Source organism: Echinops telfairi, unplaced genomic scaffold, assembly GCF_000313985.2.
Source record: "Echinops telfairi isolate 266 unplaced genomic scaffold, ASM31398v2 ScPeMD7_7420;HRSCAF=8458, whole genome shotgun sequence".
In the NCBI taxonomy this organism is placed as follows: domain Eukaryota; kingdom Metazoa; phylum Chordata; class Mammalia; order Afrosoricida; family Tenrecidae; genus Echinops; species Echinops telfairi.
In genome coordinates, this window is record NW_022111320.1 from 18,748,776 (window position 1) to 18,770,030 (window position 21,255).

The following is a 21,255-nucleotide window of genomic DNA, read 5'->3' on the forward strand; positions in this document are numbered from 1 at the left end:
CCTCGTCTATGCTTTAGGGTTCCTGCTGACAGTTTGATCTCCTATAGACGATTCTTTAAATGAGCACATGGCTCAGATCGAACATTCTTTAATCATTGTGTTTAGTGTACAGATGACTTCTGAAGATTATTTTTGATTCACAATTTGGAGATTTCCTCAGAATAAGAGATCTTGGAGTTCCTCGGGTCTCAAGGGGTTCAGTAAGTCTGGATTCTGCAAGAATTTGACATTCCTTTTCACTGTTTTATCCCTTTTGATCTGAATCCATCTATTAATTCTTGACTCAAAATACTCAGGAATGGTAGCCAGACACCATCCAGTTCTTCTGGTCTCCTGACTAAGGAGGGGATAATTCGTGAAACCAGTGAGACTCACAGCCCATTTCCTTCTTCAAATTCTGGGTCTCCTTCGTCCTCTGCTGCTTCAGGCAAATAAAGTCTTAAGGTCAGATTCTCATCACATATCCCAAGATATATACCCTGGACAGCTCACCCATCCTGTGAAGCAACCTCTTTCATTTAGGAGGTTGTCTATACATATGCTTCCTTATATCCCCTCTATCTTGGTCCTGCATCTGCAGCTCCTATTGCCATTGTGAAGTGGTTCTCAAAATGTGGTCTCCAGACTAGCAATCCAGGATCTCCTGGGAACTTGTAGGGATGAGATATTCTGGGAATCTAGTCCCAGAGCAAGCCCTGGTGATATAGTGGGTTACTCATTAAGCTGCTGACCACAACTGCAGCAGTTCGAAATCACCAGCCACTCCTACCATGAAAGATGAGGCTTTCTACTCCCACAAATAGTTACTGTTTCAGAAATGCACATAGGGCAGTTCTTCTCTGCCCGATATTGTTGTTGTTGTTGTTGTTAGATGCCATGAGTCAGTTCCAACGTATGCACAACAGAATGAAACCGTGTATGGTGCTGTACAATCCTCAGCATTGCTCCTATGCTTGAGCCCATTGTGGCAGCCATGGTGGCAGCCCATCTCCTGGAAGGGCTTCCTCTTTTTTGCTGCTCCTCCATTTGACCAAACATGATGTCCTTCTCCAGGGACTGATCTCTTCTGACAACATGTCCAAAGTATGTAAGACAAAGTCTTGCTTCTGAGGAGCACTCTGGCCATACTTCTTCCAAGACAGATCAGTTTGTCCATGGTACTTTCACGATTCTTCTCCAGCACCACAATTCAAATGCACCAATTCTTCTTCGGTCTTCTTCATTCAATGTCCAACTCTCACATGGTCATGGGAAAGACCATGGCTTAGGTCAAGCACACCTTAATCTGCAAAGTAACATCTTAAATTTCCAACATTCTAAAGAGGTCTCGTGCAGCAAATCTTCCTAATGCAATTCGTCTTTTGATCTCTTGACTGTTGCTTTCATGAACATTGATTGTGGATCCAAGGGAGACAAAATCCTTGACAACTTCAACCTTTTCTCCATTGATCATGATGTTAGCTGTTGGTCCAGTTGTGAGGACTTTGGTCTTCTTGACATTGACTTGTAACCCATAATGAAGGCTGCAATTCTTGGTCTTCAGCAGCAAATGCCTCAAGTCTTGCTCACTTGCAGGAGCAAGGTTGTATCAAAAGCCTACCACAGTGGTTGATAAGTCTTCCTCCAGTCCTGATGCCACATTCGCCATATAATCCAGCTTCTCTGATGATCTGCTCATACAGATTGAATAAGTATGGTGAGAAGAGACAACCCTGATGCTCACCTTTCCTGATTGTAAACCATGTAGTTATTCCCTCTTTCCATTCTCACAATGCCCCTTAATCAATGTTCAAATTCCACATGACCATAGTGAAGTGTTCTGGAATTCCCATTCTTCTCAAAGTTACCCAGTTTGTTATGATCGGCACAGTCGAATGCCTTGGCACAGTAACACACAAGTAAGCATCCGTGGCAGTTACAAAATCTGTGAATGTGCAAAGCAGTAGAGTCTAGCCTGTCAATCAGGTCATAGCCAGCAAGGCCTCTGTGTAGGTATGGCCTTCTCCAGAGCATTCTAGCAACTCCTGTCTTCTCCCTGGAGACTAGACACATATGCTCTGTTTGCTATTCCTATTGACAAGCCACATGGAGCTTCACAGAGCCCTGGAGCTGGAGGAGCCCCGTGGAGATCCACACCAGCTCTGAGATGCCTCTACCACCACTGGATCCACAAGACTTTCTACTCCCTGGCCTGTGATCTTCCTGCATTCAGCATCATGACATGTGCTGTGTGAGTCTGAAGAGAACTTTATAGACTGGTATCAGACATTGGGCTTAGGGACTTGATCTGAACTGGGCTGTTTTCTTAATATATAATTACTCTTTATATAAAGTTCTTTCTTATACACATATGAATGTCTATGAATTTTGTTTCTTTAGTCTACCTGGACTAACACAAACATCTTTCTGGTATTCTCTGCCTTTAGCCAAGATTCATCTGACATCAGCACTGATATTCCTTGTCCCACGTCCTCTTCTGCCTTGTGGAGTTGCTTATAGGTCAGAACTGACCCGATGGCAGGGAGGTGAGAAGTTTACTCCAGGTGACTCTGATGCTCACTAATGAGTGAAGAAAGGGTAGGGCTTTGGGATGAGAAACACCTGAATTTCTATTTTGGCCTTGCCTCTTATCTGCGAAAAATCCTCTTTGGGCTTTAGTTTCCTTCCTGATAACGGCACTAATCAGCATAGCTAATTCATGGACTAGCTAAAAGAATGCAAGAATTTCAAAGGTAAGGCAAAGTCTAATCATAAAAAAAAACCTCATTAATTTTGAGTTAATTCCAACACAAATGGACTGTTAGAGTAGAACTGCCCGCACAGGGTTTCCAAACCTGCAAAATTTATAGAGTCAGACTCCTACATCTTTCTCCCACTGAGCAGCTGGTAGGTTTGAACTGGCAACGTTTCTGTTAGCAAGCAAACACTTCACCACTGTGATACCAGGGCTGCTTGCAGGACTCAGAAGGATCTCTGGGTGAGATTCTGAAGGATTCATCAATGCTGACTTATTGGGTCTCTTTCAATCTTGGTCGATGGAGAGCTTTGTTTGAGGATGGTATAGAATAGAAACTTAAGACCTAACACTGTAGACCTGACCGCATCAGTACCCTCCCTTTACAGATGAAATATCTGGTGTTTAGAGAGGATGTGTGATGGGTTCTAGGACACAGCTCAACTGTGATGTCAGGAAGACCTCTAAATTCATCCCAGACCCAAATTCTTCAACCAACACAGTATCTGCAGCTTAATGGAGTGATAAGTTATCTAGTGACGAAACTAGTCACAACTTCATGTCTTTGTGTAATGTCTGAATTAATTTAATATTATTTGATCATTTCCACTCGGCATTGACACCTTGGTTATTCCTTTATCTACTTACAGTTTGTATTATGTATAAACTATATATCATATATGTACACAGAGAGATGGTGCGGGGAGAGAGTTGGCGGATGGGTTTCCTCAGGATTGCCAAGGTCTAAGCAGTTGACTACTGTGGCGAAATGAAATTATTTGGTAGGTCTCATTTATTCGCAGTCTTTGTGACTTCCACCCTCTGGTTGGTTGGAACAGAGCAAAGAGTATATGAAACTCTCAAGGAGAAGATTGGTCCGTTCTCCCATTCCACTGGGTATAAAGTGAGCCATTTCAGAAGCAGAAGCAGAGAAACCTAAAACCAGCAGAATGAGGAGCCACACCCACCCAGCTTTTCTGGCCCGGAGGATCTGCGGCTGCAGAGCCTTGACGGAGGAGCCACGAGGCAATGGGGACCACGGGGCAGCGAATGCTCTCTGCCTTCAGGCAGGAGGCTGGCTTGCAGAGTGAGGTGTCCTTTGGGCGTGGATCAGCACTAAAACTCACAGGGGCAGTCCTACCCTGGCCTATAGGAGCGCTGTGGTGCAGCGGGGACTCAACGGCAGTGAGTTGCGTGGTTGAGAAAGGCGCTTGGCAACCCCCTTAGCCAAGCAGGGCAGAGGTCCAGGGGCCGCTTGACTGCGAGGCAGAGACCAGTGAGAGACGTGCGTGCCACGTGGTTGAGAAAAGGCACTGCCGTGGGCAAAAGGACGACACCCTTATCGTGCTTTCTCATCTTAACTGTGGTAACCTGTTAACCGCCCCAAGTCCCTGTGATCAGGAGCGTTGCCTATGAGTTCGGTGCGACCTTTGTGATGGCGTATGGAAGCCAGCAGAGAAGTTGAGTGCAAGGCGACAGGCAGTTGGCATCTAAACAAATACTGCCGTGGGTCAATTGTGACTCAAAGTGACCCTGCAGGACAGAGGAGAACTGTGAATGGACTTCTGAGGTGTAACCCTTTGCAGGAAGAGAAAGTCTTTCTCTCCTGGGGCTGCTGGTCTGTTCGAACTACCCTTGCAGTCAGCAGCTCATGTAACCACGATGCCACCCAGGCTCCTTACCGTGGGTGTCAGAATAGGGCACAAAGGAATGGAGGGGGGAGGCCTGTCTGGCCTCTGCCTCATCGCAGTCATCCCGGAGTGGCTGTAGAGTTGGGCTTTCCTTTCCCCCCCGCGCGAAGCCGGAGGAGCTCCGCCACGACGCCCATGCCCCTTCCTGAACTCCCAGCCAAAGGTTGGAGGTGGGGCTCCACTCAGCTGTGCCTTGAAAGCCAGGACTGAGACTCTGCTTCCAACAGGGCACAGCCAGGGAAGCGCTGGGGAGAGCAGTTCAACTCTACAACACGTGAGGTCACCAGGAGTTGAACCAACTCCTGCCAGCTGGTTTGGTTTCCGTTTGGTTGTTACGTTGGAGGGTGCAATGGTGAATGTGGTCAGCTGCCGAGAGAATGGCGGCTGGAGTTCAGCCAGAGATGCCTTGAAAGAAAGGTGGAAAGATCAGCTACTGAAAACCCAGTGAGGAATCCTGGTGGCATAGTGGGCCCCACAGTAGCTGCTAACCGCAAGGTAAACAGTTTAATCCCACCGATCATCCCACAGGAGAAAGATGAGGCTGTCTGCTCCCATAAGAGGGGGGGGATGGAAAGGGTGTACCTATTACAAGGATCTCCATATAACCCTCTCCCTGGGGGATGGACAATAGAAAAGTGGGTGAAGGGAGACGTTGGACAATGTAAGATATGACAAAATAATAATAATTTATAAATCATCAAGGGCTCATGAGGGGTAGAAAGGGGAAAATGAGGAGCTGATACCAAGGGCTCAAGTAGAAAGAAAATGTTTTGAGAATGATGAGGGCAATAAATGTATAAATGTGCTTGACACAATGGATGGATGGATGGATTGTGATAAGAGTTGTATGAGCCCCCCATAAAATGATTTTTTAAAATTAAATTTTAAAAAAAGAGTTGAAGTCTTGGGAAGCCAAAGGGGGCAGTTCTACTCTGTCCTGTAGGGCACCTCTGATGACAGTGAATTTGGTTTGAGACAGACTTATGGATTGCAACCAATATCACAATGAAAAATGGGTGCACGTTGTTGAATAGAAAACTGTTTTTTCCTGTAAACTTTCCTCAAAAGTACAAATAAATAAATAGCACAACATAAAGACAACCCTGGTGTCCACAGCTCACGAGGTCACCGCGGGTCAGAATCTATGCTGGGAGTTCGATCAAGCATTGGACAAATTGTAGAACTAGTCTCGTTCAATAGTTGCCTTCTAGAACCTTAGCAACGGCAACCTTGCACAATTCTGGAGCTCTCAAACGAACTCTTAATTGTTCTTATGGTGCCAAGTGACATAGTCCAATGACAAATGCTTCGCGTGAATACCCTGCTAACTCGTCTATTCAGAGATCAAGAAGCACACGAGTTCCCATCTATTGTCATAATCCTAGTGCCGTCGTAGGCTGTACACTGGGCTGCTGACCACAGCAGTTTGAAACCACCAGCCACTATAGAAGAAAAAGATGAGGCTTTCTACTTCCATCAAGACTGGCAGGCTGTGGAACCCCAGGAGCAATTCCCCCAGCCCTGCAGGGTCCCTGTGAGTCAGAACTGATTCGATGGCAAGGAGTTGGTTTTGTGTGAGTCACAAAGAAATGGCCAGACATTTGGCGCGTGCCCTTGCCTGGGAGACCTTCATGGTTAACACGCACTATCACATGCCAAGGAAAGGCTGCTTTCCAGAGCAGCAGGAATCAGGCACCTTCACTTTAAACATTCTTCCAGGTTTCTGTGGTTGTTGATATGACTGGACTGGTTGACAGAGGCCGAGACAGGAAAATGGGCTGAGTTACTTACGATGCTTTGAATGTGGCTACATCAGCTTGTGGGAAGGAAACTATTTAAAATAGGGCTTAGGGAGAGAGTGGGGGGGGGACCCTCTTTTCCCATATGAGATTCTTCCACAGTGTTGTCATACAATCTTGAAAACCTCCATAGCACAGTAGATCATGCTGATTGGATATATGCAAATGATCTGAGACCCAGTGATTTCCTGCCAGGGAAAAACGTGGAATAACAGAACAAGAATGTAACCGTAGCCCTTGCTCTCTGAAACCCCTGAAAGAACAGACGTGCTCTTGACAGGGCAATTTCAGCCCTTGACATTCCAGGAAATAGTTTAATAATGTCATTTAGGCTGCAGTTGTAAGCTATCCTAAGATACAGCACACAAATAAGGTACGTAAGAATTTTTAACAAGCAATTCGGGGACCACGATTCATTTTTACACATGGCGTAACACCCCCCCCCACCACCACCACCACCACAAAAGCAAAGCCAGGCATCCAAATTCAATTGAACGCTGTCACTACTGATTCAGCCCACTATAGAAAAGGGAAGGGATCCTGCCAAGACATTATAGACACATCCGGAAGACGATTTCCTTTTTCCATTTACTCTTCGAGGTGCTGGGTCCACATTCTATCCAGGATGTGACCCCCCAAACAAGACTGTGTGAGGTGCATTAATGTGTACGCAGAAGTGAACCCCACCCTGGGGCCTCGATGGCCTTTAGAAAGCATGCTGGCCTTTACATTGAATTGTGTTTCATTTTCTCTGGGCGGTCATACAGCTGAAAAAGGTTACAAAACTCAGGTTGAATGTCAGGAAATGGAGTCAGGACCCCATGCTGTGACATCATTTTTCTTGCAAGGCAATGAAGCAATCATCATTTCTGTAGGAAAACACTGGAGTTGGCCGTCTCAGTGAGCCTCTGTCTGCAACGGAAGGTGTCAGACGGCCTAGCTTTAGTGCCTCCCTTCCTCCGTCCTGTCCCTGGCCTAGATCTTCTCAGAAGCAAGAGCTAGAAACCTGGGGCACTCTTGTATTTTGGCAGTCCTGATATATCTTAAATGAACATGTGCTAAAACTGTGGGATATTCTAACTGCTAGAGCAATGGGCACTTTAAAACAAAATTGGACTTCCAGGGCAAGGTAGCCTCCTGAAAATGTACACAGCCAGGAGAAAAATAGGCAAGAATGAAGGGCAGGGCACCCTCAGATCTCCCCAAAGTTAAAGTGAGCTGAATCAAAATCCCAGCCTCCCAAGGTTGAGGGACCAAGGAAGGAAGTGGAGAAGGGAACCTACTGGCACATGAGACCCCCAGCACTGCCTGCCCACCACACCCTGGCTCCCAAGCAACCACACTCCTGGAGGGGCTTGGTGCCAGCAACCAGGCTGGAGAACAGACATCCATGGCACCAGCATCAAAGTTCTGCTTGCCTACGCCGCACCAGCAACCAGGCTGGGGAGCAAATGTTCAAGGAACAAGTGTCCAGGCCTCTCCTCAGTCGCCCCTCTCCAGAGCAGCACAGCCCCCTACAGCACCAGCAAGGAGTCCTGAGCAGGTTTCTGCACTGCAGGGTCCTTAGGGGCAACCCCACCCACTCCAGGTGCACACCTGGTACCAAGACCTTTGCACTGTGGCTCAACCAGTTCTTGCTGATGACAGCTACTAAGTTCCTTGACTGAGGAAAGCGGCCACACAAAGCAATCTTTTTTATTTCTTCTTTCCTCTAATTCCTCTCCCCTTTTCTTTCCTCCTCAACTCCCCAGTTTTCCTTTTTTCTCTTTCTATCAAACTACCCTCTTCCCTTTCTTTTCCTTTCTCTTCTTCTCTATCCCTCTGGCAGTTACATAATTTGGTGTCAACTTGGAAGTGTAGGGGTGGAGTCTATCCTGGCAATCAGATCACAGCCTGATGGTGCCTCCTTGTGGGAGGAGCCTCCCCCCAACTCTCTCTTGCCTTTACCTTCCTGTTGATGCCACCTGGAGACGGGCGAGAGCCATGGGATGCCACCACCACTGCCTCTGGATCCACAAGACTTTTCACTCACTAACTGGCCATCTTCCTGCATTTTGCATCATTGCGTATGGTTGTATGAGTCTGAAGAGGGATTTGTGAACTAGTATTGGGATTACGGACTGGAGTTGGACTAGACTGGGATATTTTAGTGATACATAATTATTTCTTGATATAAAGTTCTCTCTTACACATATATGAGTGTCCTTGGATTTGTTTCTCTAGTTATCCCAGCCTAACACATTCCCTTTCCATTTAGAATGGGAGTGGAAATACAGGGCTTGAAGACTGATGAGAAGAAAAAAATCTTCATAAAGAGCAAAGGAGTCTGAAGAAAGCCTAAGAATCATATGGGACACTATCAAGGGGAACAACCTGTGTCTCATTGGGATTCCAGAGCAGGAAAGAGCAAAGTAAATAGAACAAGAAATCTTCGAAGAAAACCTCCAAACCACCACAAAAGAGAATAAAATAGTTGTTCAAGAAGCTGAGAGACCCCAAACAGGAGAGACCCCCAAAAGAAATACATTGAAATGGATTTTAGTAAAAGTCTCCAATTTCAAGGAAAAGGGGGCCATCCTGAGAGTAGCTAGTGAAAAATAAGTCACTTACAAAGGAAAACCAGTAAAAAAAATAAGCTCAGATTTCTCAGCAGAAACTATGCAGGCAAGAAGATCGTGGAGTGACATGTACAAAATCTTGAAAGAAACAACTAAGAATGTTATCTTCAACACAATTATCCCTCAAATATGAGGGGGAGCTAGGGGTCTTTTCAGAAAAGGGAAAATTAGAGGAATTTGTAAAAATAAGACCAGTATACTACAAATACTACAGTGAGCCTCAGCAGACAAACCTGGGCAGAACGTACAGGATGACATCCTCCCTCAGTCAGCTCATGAAAACAGCACTCCAAACAACTCGGACAGAGAGGAGGACAAAGAACGACAGAAACAGAACATGCAGCAAATTAACAGCACAAACCCACACATATCAATTGCTATCTCGGGCCATCTCAATCGAATGGATAGTCCTACAATGGTTTTCCGTGAATTTCAATGGAATAAGGTATTAAGGGCACAGAAATACACCTTCGGGCTTAGAACTGAAACCCACCCAGGTGAGAAGAAGCAGGGGCAGCTATCCCAAGGTCGTGCATCTGAAGTCCATGGACTTTGGTTCAGATTTCTTGCGCTCGAGGTTTCCCAATACCTGGCAACTTAAGATCAACATATATTTGCTGTTGTCCTCTTTCTTTTGCCTTTTGTGATATGGCTTAGGTCTGCAAACATAGTTTAGTCTTAGTGGATACGTGTTACTGCGATGTTTGTCTTGTGTCTAACCCTCGCGGCTTTCTTAAGCAGTATTCCATCACAGATTCAATCACTAGTCTGTGTCAATGAACGTTCATGATTTTATTCTAACAAGCTCTCCAACCTATGGATATTTCACTTTTTTCACTAGCAGTTTATTACCGAATATCCAGTACAAGTTATTTACATTACTTCTCAAGAAACTGATAATACTGCCTCTAAAGTAGACCAGAGGTATAAACCTTAAATATGTAAATGGATTTTGAGCTAGCACCTAGTCAGAAATCCTAATACGAGAGCCTAAGTTCTTATGGCACAGCCTTACCCAGTACTTGCCCTCAGGAAGTGACCACTGAAGCTAGGAATGTGTAATAGCAAAGGGCAGTGAGGAAATCAGATGGTACCGGAAAATCAGAAAGAATAGCATCTGGGATCTTAAAGGCTTATCTTAAAGCAAGCAGCCCTCTAAGGGAGATATCAGCTAAGTCCACATGAAAGGAGCACACTGGTGTGTGTGATCTCAGGGGTGTTAATAATAAAATTCATGTTAGGGCCTAAATTCTGAGCATCCACTTTACAGAAGGCTATGGAGGGCAGTAAAAGTCCAAAATCCATTTGCAGTCTTCATGTAGATTAAGCCTCCATTAAATTCCCCAATGACCCTTGGACCATTGACAAGGAATGTGAGCAGCATTGTCCTCAGACACATCGCAGTGGGAAGTGGAGTAGCTCCACACCCCGAGAAGCCCAGGAGGGGAACTCTCCCTTGGGGGCTTTCCTGGGTGTGTCCTTGATGGAGATCAGTGTACTAGGGGTTTCATGGTCTTGAGCCATGCCCTGGCTGCCTAAGGGAAACCCCTGGACCCATATGTTAAGCTCCTCTGTCTTAGATAATGCATAAATCCCAATTATGACCACAATCCCATTCTGGGAGTCCTACAGTAGCTATGTTATATTGATCTGTCGCCAACTTTGTTTATGTGATAGGTTTTTTTTTGACCTCTCATGCTTGTCCTTTTTAGCACTACATATCACAGCAAATCCTTGGACACTATTTTGACCCTGGGCTTTGGTCTCCCCCAACCAGATAATAAGTCTTTATATTTGTCCTGTCTTTGTCTCATGTAAGACTAGAGAAATGTTCTCTTTTTTTAAAAAAAGAGACTTGTGGGACCCAAGACTATGACCCGTAGTCACCCTTCAGACCTGGCATTTGATTCATTCCCAGGTTAGAATAATCCTCCATTCAAGGTCAAAGGGGCAGCATCTGCCCACCGGCACACTTCAGCAGGTTAGGGAAGGAGGAGGAATGGAAACAGGTACCACAGGGAGGAAGTGGGATGAGTGATGGTTCACTGTGGGGAGTGCAATGTTGAGACAAAATACATATGAACTACTGAATGTAAAACTGATGATTTGCTTTATATGCCTTCCCCTAATTCACCATAAAGTTTAAATATGAATACGTTTTTTAAATTATAGTAAAATGTAGATATGCCCAGTACAATATGCCACTACTAGTTGCCATCAAGTCAACCTCCACTCATGGTGACCCCATGTGTGTCAAAGCACAAGGGTGCTCCACGGGGTATTCAGGGCTGATTTTTTAGAACTAGATGGCCAGGCCTTTCTTGTGAGGTACCTTTCAAGGTGGACACAAGTGTCCAATCTTTCTGTGAGCAGCCAAGCATGCTAACCATGTAGACCACCCAGGGACTCCATTTACAAAAGAATTTCCAGAAGCCTTTTTAAAGTGATGCATCAAGCCACTGGATAGGATGCTGCCAGTTGGCCATCGTTAAACCCTGACTTGTTCTCCCATGGCAACAGCCTACCCTTGATGCTTTTGACTGTGCAGGGCTTCATCTGTCTTTTTCTAACTCACACAAATGTCACAGGACCCAACGATAGTCTGGTGGGGTACATATTTCAGGTGAGTATTGAAGCAGTCTGACTCACCCGCCAGCTGGGTGTGTCTCTACAGCTGTCATCCTTGGGGTACCTCCAGACATGGACATTTGAGAACCTGCCTGAATGTGAGCGCTGCGCCAAATGAGCCTGCTGGCAGAGTTGACTCCAGCATGGAAGGGAGCCTTTGGGGATTTGCAAAGAAGTGCTGCTAGTGAGGCAGCGCAGGCAGTGCTGCACCTGGTGTGGAGAGTAAGAGCCTTGGGCTAGGCTTCAGCCTGGCCAGAAGCTTTGGTGCACAATCTATGCGATGGGAATGACACTACGTGCTCTGAACTCCACGCGCAGACAGATGTACTGATTAGAATCAAAACAAGAGGAAAGCAATGATTTGGGCCATCGCCTCATACAACCCACCTATTCCGCCTTCCATTTCTGGTCTCATGACTCAGGTCGGATAAGTGGGCTTCTTCTGCTTGGTACCTGTGTTCCAGTGGGCAGGTGTCTGGCAGTTGCCTCCTGGGACTCGGTCTCTAACACACTTACCTTTCCCCTCAGAGGGGATACAGGCGTCTAGCCCATCCCACACCCTCCTTTCATCTTTTTTTCTACTTCTCTCTGCTTTGGTCCTGTAGGGAGTTAGCACGATCCACCACACAAAGGCTACAGTTGAGACAGAAGAGACCATCTCTGTAATAGCTTTGTTGTCGTTGTTGTGTGTTTTATTTATTTGTTTGCACTATTTCAAAACAGAATTAGCAGTACATCACTTTTACTTAAGTGGGGGACTGGGCACAGGAGTGAGATGTTAGAATTTCTATTTAAAAAAGAACCAGTATGACTTCAGAATTAAAGACCTTGCAGCTATTAGAAGAACTGTTTCTAGATAATATGCGGGGTTGGCCCAGGTTGCAATTATGCACTCAGCTACTAACTGAAAGGTTGCAGGTTCTAGACCACCCATCACATCTCAGAAGAAAGCTCTGACCATCTGTTTCCAAAGGGAAGCCGCCACTGGAACCCCTCTGGAGCACAGCTCTACGCAGACACACATGGAGTCTCCATGAGTTGAGATCTATATAAGGCAACTGGCCTGCTGGTTCGAAGGTAATGGAGTAGTTCGGTGTCAAGGAAGCTTCATGGCGCTGTTGACACAGAACTCACATTGAGAGTGTTCCTAGCAGTAGCTGGACAGTCCAGATCCTCTGAGACGATGGATATGCGGTCTCTGGAGAAATGAGCCCCCGGGTGTGGGCCCACTGTGCAGCTATCACACCTCCCGGGGCTTCATCTGACTCCCGATTGCCAAGACCTGTACAAATGTCAGTCGTTCATAAAGGTTAAGATGAGTAACATGCCTAGAAAGATATATAGAACTTCTCTAGTTCTTTAAACAAGATTTTTAAGGTCCAAATTATTAAAGTTTTATCATCTGCCAAATTTACATTCTTATACTGTTCACTCACTCCCACTTAAGGATGCTTTGTTTTATTTCCTACATTTGAACCATATGAGGAGAAAGTAGGGAATTATTTTAAACTCAATATATATTGTACAGTCACAAAATCTGGGGGCTATGTATTTTTTGCCACTTAAGTAACTTCCTACTTGCCCATACATGTTGTGTCATTAGCTTGAATACACAGATCGGGCTTGTTTAAGACTCTCCCCTTTCACCATGCTCTAGGCAAGGAGAGAGATGAAAGCTTCCTGCATTTTTTTTTTAGAGATGACCCCTTCTTTGTTCTGAACACTTCTCACACCCCCTACTTGCAGCAGCTTCGGCAAAGGCCGAACTGGTTTCCTCTTCCATAAATCCACTTCTTAGAAGAGAAGAAGAAGGCGACAAACCCATCTGCTGTCAATTCTACCTTGAACTAACCAGAGCCACCACACCATGGCTGTCTGGTTGTTTCTGACACACAGTGCTCAGCCATGTAGGACAGCACAGAACTGCCCCGTAGGGTTCCCAAGGCTGTCATCCGGACGAGATGTGACTGCCGCACTGGCCTCCCTCAGCGGAGCCACGGGGTTCCAACAGTCTTTTATTAACTAGCAACCAAGCACTCACCCACTGTTCCACCCACTCAGCTCACTGCCCTGGCGTCAATTCTGACTCTTAGCGACTCTCTGGGACAGGGTAGAAGGGCCTCAGTGGGTTTCCAACCCTGTAACTCTGGTGGTTTTGAACTACTAACCTGATGGTTACCAGCCCAAGGTGTTACCCCCTACACCATCAGGGCTCCTTAAAATAACCAAATTACCAAAGTGTTTTATGTAATTTATGTCTGCTTTGAAGTGACTCTGACTTATTTACTAGCCTTCCCATTCTTCGGAGGCTGAAGTCAAATACAAAGAATGCTAATAATATTACTTCATTTCATTCATTAACTTATTCTCAATTAAAAACAGGCAGAGTGCCAGCCAGGGGACGCGGCAGGACAATGAATGATCCCACCCCACAAAACTCACCCAATACTGAAAATAAGCACCCAGGAGAAGTGTAAATTGGTGAGATGCCTGCTGCATTAAGTACTGCAAAGCAAATCATCTCCCCTCTTTGGGTCTGTTGTCCTCTCTACCAAGTGAAGGAGTTCGCCAAAATGATTTGTAAGGTCCCTTTTGCTGAGACTATCCAAAGGTGTGTGCCCATGGTAAACATGGATTTAAAGAGCTCAACCCGCTCCTTGCTTGGTTTGGTAAATTTCACTAGGAAAATAAACTCGCTGTGGAATTATGATGGCAGGTGGGGAGAGGACCACTAGTACAGAAGGAGAGATGGAGAAGAGGGAAACTCGGAGGCGTGGCTGTAGAAAGGAGAAAAGGCCTACGTGGAATGGGAGCAGAGGGGAGGGCTGGTAAGCTGAGCACACTGCAAACTTCAGCTCAATTCATCACCAAGGATTTCATTCTACTCAGGTTACTTTATGTGTTAAGAGATTCTTAAAGGGGTGCCGGAGATAGCATGGCCAAGGAGGATAAACCAGGCTAAGTATAGTAGATTGTGAAACTCCCCCAGCATCCAGCTTTGTAAGACTAGCTGCAGAAAGGCATCTGAAACTAGCCAGGGCTTAGAAAATATTTTAAGAATGCTCTGAGGTTTGACTTCAAAGGATAGGTCCTGGTGGAGGACTGGGAAGCAAGGGCAGTTGCAGGCAGCCCGGGATGGTGACCAGGACGGAGTTATTCTCCTTGAGCCGAGACTCAGCCGCCCTTCGGGAGGGGGACTGAAAAAAATCTCCCAAGCAATCACTTTGGCTACAAACCAAGGAAGAATCTTCTCCTGTCCTTACAATAGACCCAGCACTTTGTGTAGTAGAAAGGTGTCTCACACACCCCTTTCTCCACAAGAGGGAAAACGGGGATGCGCTGTGTTCTCTTACACCATACCCTGAGGACTGGATGAAACACTTCTCATTGCCTCTTTTGGCTTGCCTGCCAGCAAGCAGGAAACGGAATGCAGAGTCAATTCCAGGGCGTATACACAGATAACTAACCCCCTCCTCTTTTTTGTAACTTTTACACGTGATTTTTTGCTCTTATCAGAACAGGTTTTATTGGATATATATATATATATCCAATATATATATAAAAATATATATATCCCCATTAAACGCCATCTCATTCGTTCCTCTTGCTCACAGATAGTTCTTGGGCACGGACAGTGTGCCAGGCACACGGTGGCTGTGTCAAGAGGACAGATGGGCTACAGTGGAATGTGGCTCTGGAGCCAGCCAGCAGGAGACCCAAGCCTTAGTCTCCACGCTGTGTTTAGATGTTAAGGTTTGATATTTCTATCTGGGATACAGCTCAGGCATTTTGAAGATGAGCAAGAGTTCTGGGGCATCGGAGCTGGTGTTCCTAATAATTCACCCGATCTTCATCTCAGTTAAGAATGAATTTTTCCCCTGAGGGGCTGTGATCTTACAACTGCAGCCATTCCGGCACTGGGAGACTTAGGGGTCAAGGATCCAAGCCACACGAAGGTGAATGAAACCCGGGACACCCCTGCAACAATTACTGTGAGCCCCCGGGGCAAGCTCAGTGGTTTCCAAGCTGGATGCATGATATCATCTGTGGCATAAATAAGTGTGCATGACTGAGCTCTGACTACAGGCCAGCAGGTGTGCTCAGGAACAGTGCTGAGTGCCTCTGCAGAGGAAAGAGCCAATAAATTGTGGGGTAATGTTCATCTGTGAGATTGCCTTTTCTATTTCAGGCTCCCAATACGTGAGCATTTGGGGGACTTAGGCAGCAGTTGGAACTTGAGCTCCGTTTTTTCCTATGGAGAAAGGGAGACTGGGACTCACTTGTCAGTCATCTAGCTTCTCTCAGCTCTAATCATTGACGATTTTAGGATGATGCATTCTAATGCCAGTTTTCATCTCCACCGCCACAGGTAGTCATCATTATCATCCTCGTCATACATAATAATGATATTTCAACACATGGGATGGGAACATGTGGATACTGGCAGGATTGAGGACGAGATTGAGACCTACTTAAGGGTTCATGAGCTATGCCTGAAGCTTGGCCAATGGGTTTATTCATTTCCACTTCCTTCACCACATATCCAAATTCACAGCGAACTGTTTAAATTGAATTCTTATACACTGTGTATGCCTATCTACCCTATATTCACATATCACATAGAACAATGATAGGCCTAGAATAAATGTAAAAAAAATCTGAGCAACTTTGGAAGACCCTAATCTTGCCTCATCATTTTCACATTTTGGAATGTCAAGGTTAAAAGCTGACAGCGACCCCATCTTTAACTTAATTATGATCATCCCACTACCTATTAAGATGTTTCCCACACTGCTGATGACACTTAAGCACTTTCACTGCTCAACCCTGCACCATCGTCCCCCCACCCCCACCCCATCAGTTGTGAATCGGATCATTGTGATCCTGAAGGTTTTCATTGACTGCTTTTCAGAAGTAGATCACCAGGCTTTTCTTCCTAGACCTTCTTCGTCTAGATCAGTGGTTCTCCACCTTCCTCAGGCCGCGACCCTTTCACGCAGGTCCTCATGTGGTGGTGACCCCCAACCATAACATTATCTTCGTTGCTACTTCATCACTGTCATGTTGCTACTGTTATGAATTATCATGTAAATATCTGATACAAAGGATGTATTTTCATTGTTAGAAACTGAGCATAACTAAACATAGTTAAACCATAGTGATTAATCACAATATGTAATTATATATTGTGAAATATTTATGTGTTTTCTGATGGTCAGAGGCGACCCCAGTGAAAGGGTCGTTCGACCCCAAAGGGATTGCAGCCCACAGGCTGAGATCCGCTGGTCTAGATGCTGAAACCTGTTCAATAGCGTGGCAATATGCTCACCTTCACTGAGCCCTGACCCAGAACAGGGACTAACATATAGGATGAATGAGTGAAGTCATGAAATATGGGGATCGACACACTAGATGAGAGAGAATGAGGACAAATGACATTGGAAACCTAATGAACAGGTACAGTTGAGCGCTTGCTTTTTTTTTTTTATGGCAGCAACACTCTTTGATATTACTCTCATGAAAAGATGGACTCTCTGTCCTTTCGTTCTTCATTCTGGACAGTCTTGAGACACAGAGTGCAGGGGATGGTATGTGAGTTTCGATTCTAGATTAGAACAAATCGGTTCGCTTGGAATGTTTGCTCTGGGGAATCAAATCCCCCCAAGACCCTCATGGATGCTGGACTAGCCACGTACAGATGTTCCAGTTTACAGGCTTCATCCCAACCAAGACATGTGAGTGAACTTGTCTTGGATTCTCCAGACCAGGGGTCCTCAAACTTTTTAAACAGGGGGCCAGTTCACGGTCCCTCAGACCCATTGGAGGGCCGGACTACAGTTTAAAAATAAACTATGAACAAATTCCTATGCACACTGCACATATCTTATTTTGAAGTAAAAAACAAACAGGGCAAAAACACCTGGCGGGCCTGATAAATGTCCTTGGCGGGCCGCATGTAGCCCACGGGCCATAGTTTGAGGACGCCTGGTCCAGACCATCCCTCATCTGCCAGGGGAGCATCTTTAAGTGACCTTAGCAAGTGCCCTCAGGATCAAAAGAATGTTCAGGAGAGCCTGGCCTGAATTTCTGACCTGTAGTAAATTGGTTGGTGTCTTCTGTAAGTTTGGGGTTATTTGTTACAATAATAACTTGGGACAATACTACTAGGGATATCAACAAAAGTCTCAATAGATCCCTCCCCAAGAACATCCGGGCATAGAGAGACTGAAAGCCAGGGACTTGCTAATTTATCCAAGCCATTGCCCTCTTCTCTCTAATATGCAATAATGCATTAATAAATTTTCTATTAAAAATATATGCAGGGTCCAAAGAGTTACCTTTGTCATGCCACAATCCCATCCCCATTGATCCTTTCATTCTCCCTGATAAGTAAATGGATTAGTCAGACATACGTAAACAAAAGCAGACTGGGACTTTACATGTGTGGGGCTTACCCGTGCAGTAGATGGTTCGGACATTTGAATGCAACTACCTCCTAATTAGAGGCAGCAACAACCTAGTGAAGTGTCTACACCACAATAGCATTTCTTCTGAAGCCCCGGCCCCTCCATTCTGAGCTTCCTGGCTTTCGAAGGCTGTCCGTTTCTCATTCAGTGAGAGATCTTTTCATTGAAAGAAAAATGCTGCCACAATTAAAATCAACCTTTTCGGCCTCAGAACACTGGCTTGCTGGTGATTTATTATGGACAAGCTGCTTCCTGCTCCTTTTGAAAGCTGGATTTTTTTTTTTCCTTCTTTTAGTTGTGCAAGTGGAGGAGGAATTCCTCATCTCTGGTCCTGGGGCAATTTAGGTAAGGCTAATCTTGAGGAGAGAGTTAGGGTATTTACAACTCTCCAGTTGACGCTGCTAATACCACGGAAGAGGAAAGGACTGTGCCGCTGTGAGTGGTGTCCATTGGGAACTAATCCCCAGACAAACACGGAAGAGCCGCCCCTGCCCCGCGTGTGGGGAGAGGGAGGAAGACCCTTTTAGATCTCCCAACCTTGCAATCATATTGTTAAGAGGAAACATTTTTCCTTTAAAAAGATCAAAGATCTTTTCCTTTTGTAGGAAGCAAGGTCGTTATCTTTTCTCGGGCTCCCTTTCCGGGGAGCAGATCCTAAGTTATCTGATGCACGTGCTCCCCGCCATTCTCTCTCACAGAAGCCAACGCACTCGCAGGGCTCAAAGTTAATGTTGGAAAAGGAAAAGAAGGTTGATCTGATTGCAACCTTCTTCCTATTCCTGCAACCAATGAAGCCCTACCACCTGTCTCTGAGTGTACAAGCTAAGCCATCGGTGTTTCACATGGCTGCAGGGTCAGCAGAGATTCCAGACGCATGGCCACCCTATTGGACACAGTAGAACAGACCCTCTGGCTTTCTGAGGCTGAAAATCGTTATGGGAGCAAACAGTCTCATCGTTCTCTCACAGAACAGCTGGTGGGTCTTGAACTGCTGACCTGGTGGTTAGTGGTCCAATACATAACCCACTTAGGCCCTCAGGAAGTCTAGAAAGAAAAACCTGCCCACCGCCTTCAAAGATCAGTCAATGAAAAAAACCTCATCACTCTCACCACATCAGATGGCGTGTGTTGGGGGATGGGTCTCCTGGATTGGAAAGTATTCAAAACACAGAATGGCCACCAAAATAAACTCCAGCATGCCAGCAGTCATGAGGATGGCACAGATCCAAGCAGTGTTTCAGTCTGGGCTGCGTGGGGTGGCCATGAGTCAGAGCCTACTCAGTGGCAATTACCAGCACCGCTAACCCCGTGATGGATCTGAAGGAAAGCAAATGCTAACCTCAGTTCTATTTAATTTCTCAAAATCCCAGCTTCCTATATTTTAACAAATGTTCTCACGGCCATCATGTTGATTCTGAATCATCGTGATGCTGTAGGATGGTTAAGAACTGACCCTTGGGATTTCCAAGATTTTAAAATCTTTACAGGCGTAGACAGCCTCATCTACATTTTGTGCAGCAGCTGGGGGGATTGAACCAATGCACTTGTGGCTAGCAGCTCAGTGCATAATCCACTCCGCCACCAGAGCTCCTCGAACACATGTCTGTGCTTTTAGCAAAGGGGAGGTACTTGGGCACGTGGCTTCCGGTCATGTTGGGTCATCCATTGCAAATGACAGAAGGCCCAAATAAACGTAGTTTGAACCGACGGAGAATCGAACCGAATAACTTCTATAATTAAAAAATATAAACTTAGATCTTGCTTTAGGCACTGCTAAAAGTAAAAGTGGGATTACACTTTGACTTTGTCTCTCTCATTTCTGTTCAGTATGGGTTATGGAAAAGAGAGTCCCTGGCAGCTTAGACCCCGTCGGCTGCTAAACGCAGCAGGATTGCTTCAGCCACAACCCTGAGGTTGATCTTGATTGCCTCCTCTTGAGTCTGTACCTCATCTTCTTCATTCATTAATTCGCTTATTAATCTTCGACACATCCTTTAAGATCCACCAGAATAGACCCCAGTGCAGTTCGTCAAATATTTCTGGTTCTCCTCTTTGCAGCCACCTGGTAGATTGCACTTGCCTTGCTCCTCTGGATTCTGGCAGTCATGTGACTTGCTTTGGCCAATGAGATGCACGTGACATTGCCACGTGCCCCAGCCGGGCAGAGGCGAACTGAGCTCCTGTGAGATGCTATGTATTTCCATGGGCTCCTTTTCTCCAGATAATGGTTACTTGGACAGTCGAGGGTAGTAAAGGTGATACGGACAAGGCAGCCACCCAAACCATGAGCATTTATTTTTCACTCCTATAACCTGAGCAAAGACATAATAATAAATGTAGGCTCTTTCTGTAATAAAAAAAGGCCTGGCTTCTTGTGATGATGGTAATACAACGTTTTGAGTATCGGTCACTGAATTACGCACTGAAAAAATGGTTAAGATGGCATATATTTACTACTTTAATGCCTTCTTTGCTTTATTATGACATGTATTAGTCTGACAGGCATGGTTCTGCCTCTGTGAATGAGTGTTGAAAGTCTTGCCTTATTACCAACCCCCATTGTTCATGTCAATATTGTCCAGTCACTTAAGAGTTTAATCTGTACAAGTGAGCAATCCATGTATTATCATGTACGTATCCATGTATAGCCAGCCTATACTTGTATAATTTCCTATTGTCAACAGTATTGTAAACTCTCTAACACTGACTAAATTACTGACACTATCAATAGAATTACCTTATGTCCTTGGGGGATGATTGGTAAGGGTCTCTAAAATAAAATTATAATTATGTCTCTAAATGTACCAGAGACGTATATAAACCAGAGATATATGGATGGATTTTGGGATCACACTTAATTCTAGCCCCAATCTAAGAACAATCAGCTCTTATGACATGGCCCTGCTTGATGCTCACCCTCATGAAGAGGTCACTGAAGATAATGAGTAGTACAGCCAAGTGTGACAAAGAACCTGGAAGGTGCCCAGCTGGCAGAAAGAATAGCATCTAGGTTTATAGGTCCATCTTCAAACCACCAGGCATCTAAGTGAGGGATCAACCAAGTCCACATGGGAGCAGCACACCAGCCTGTGTGATCCAAGGATTACAAAGAATACAATACGAATCCAAAAGAGGGAATGGTATCAGAGCTGAAATTGTGAACCTGATTTGCAGAAGACGATGGATGACAGTGGAAGCCCAAGATCCATGTGCAGGATCACACATGGACTATGCCTCTGGTGAGTCCTCTCTGACCATAGATCAGGGATGTGAATAGCCTTGCTATCATGCAGAGTGCACTGGAAAATGACTGTTGCA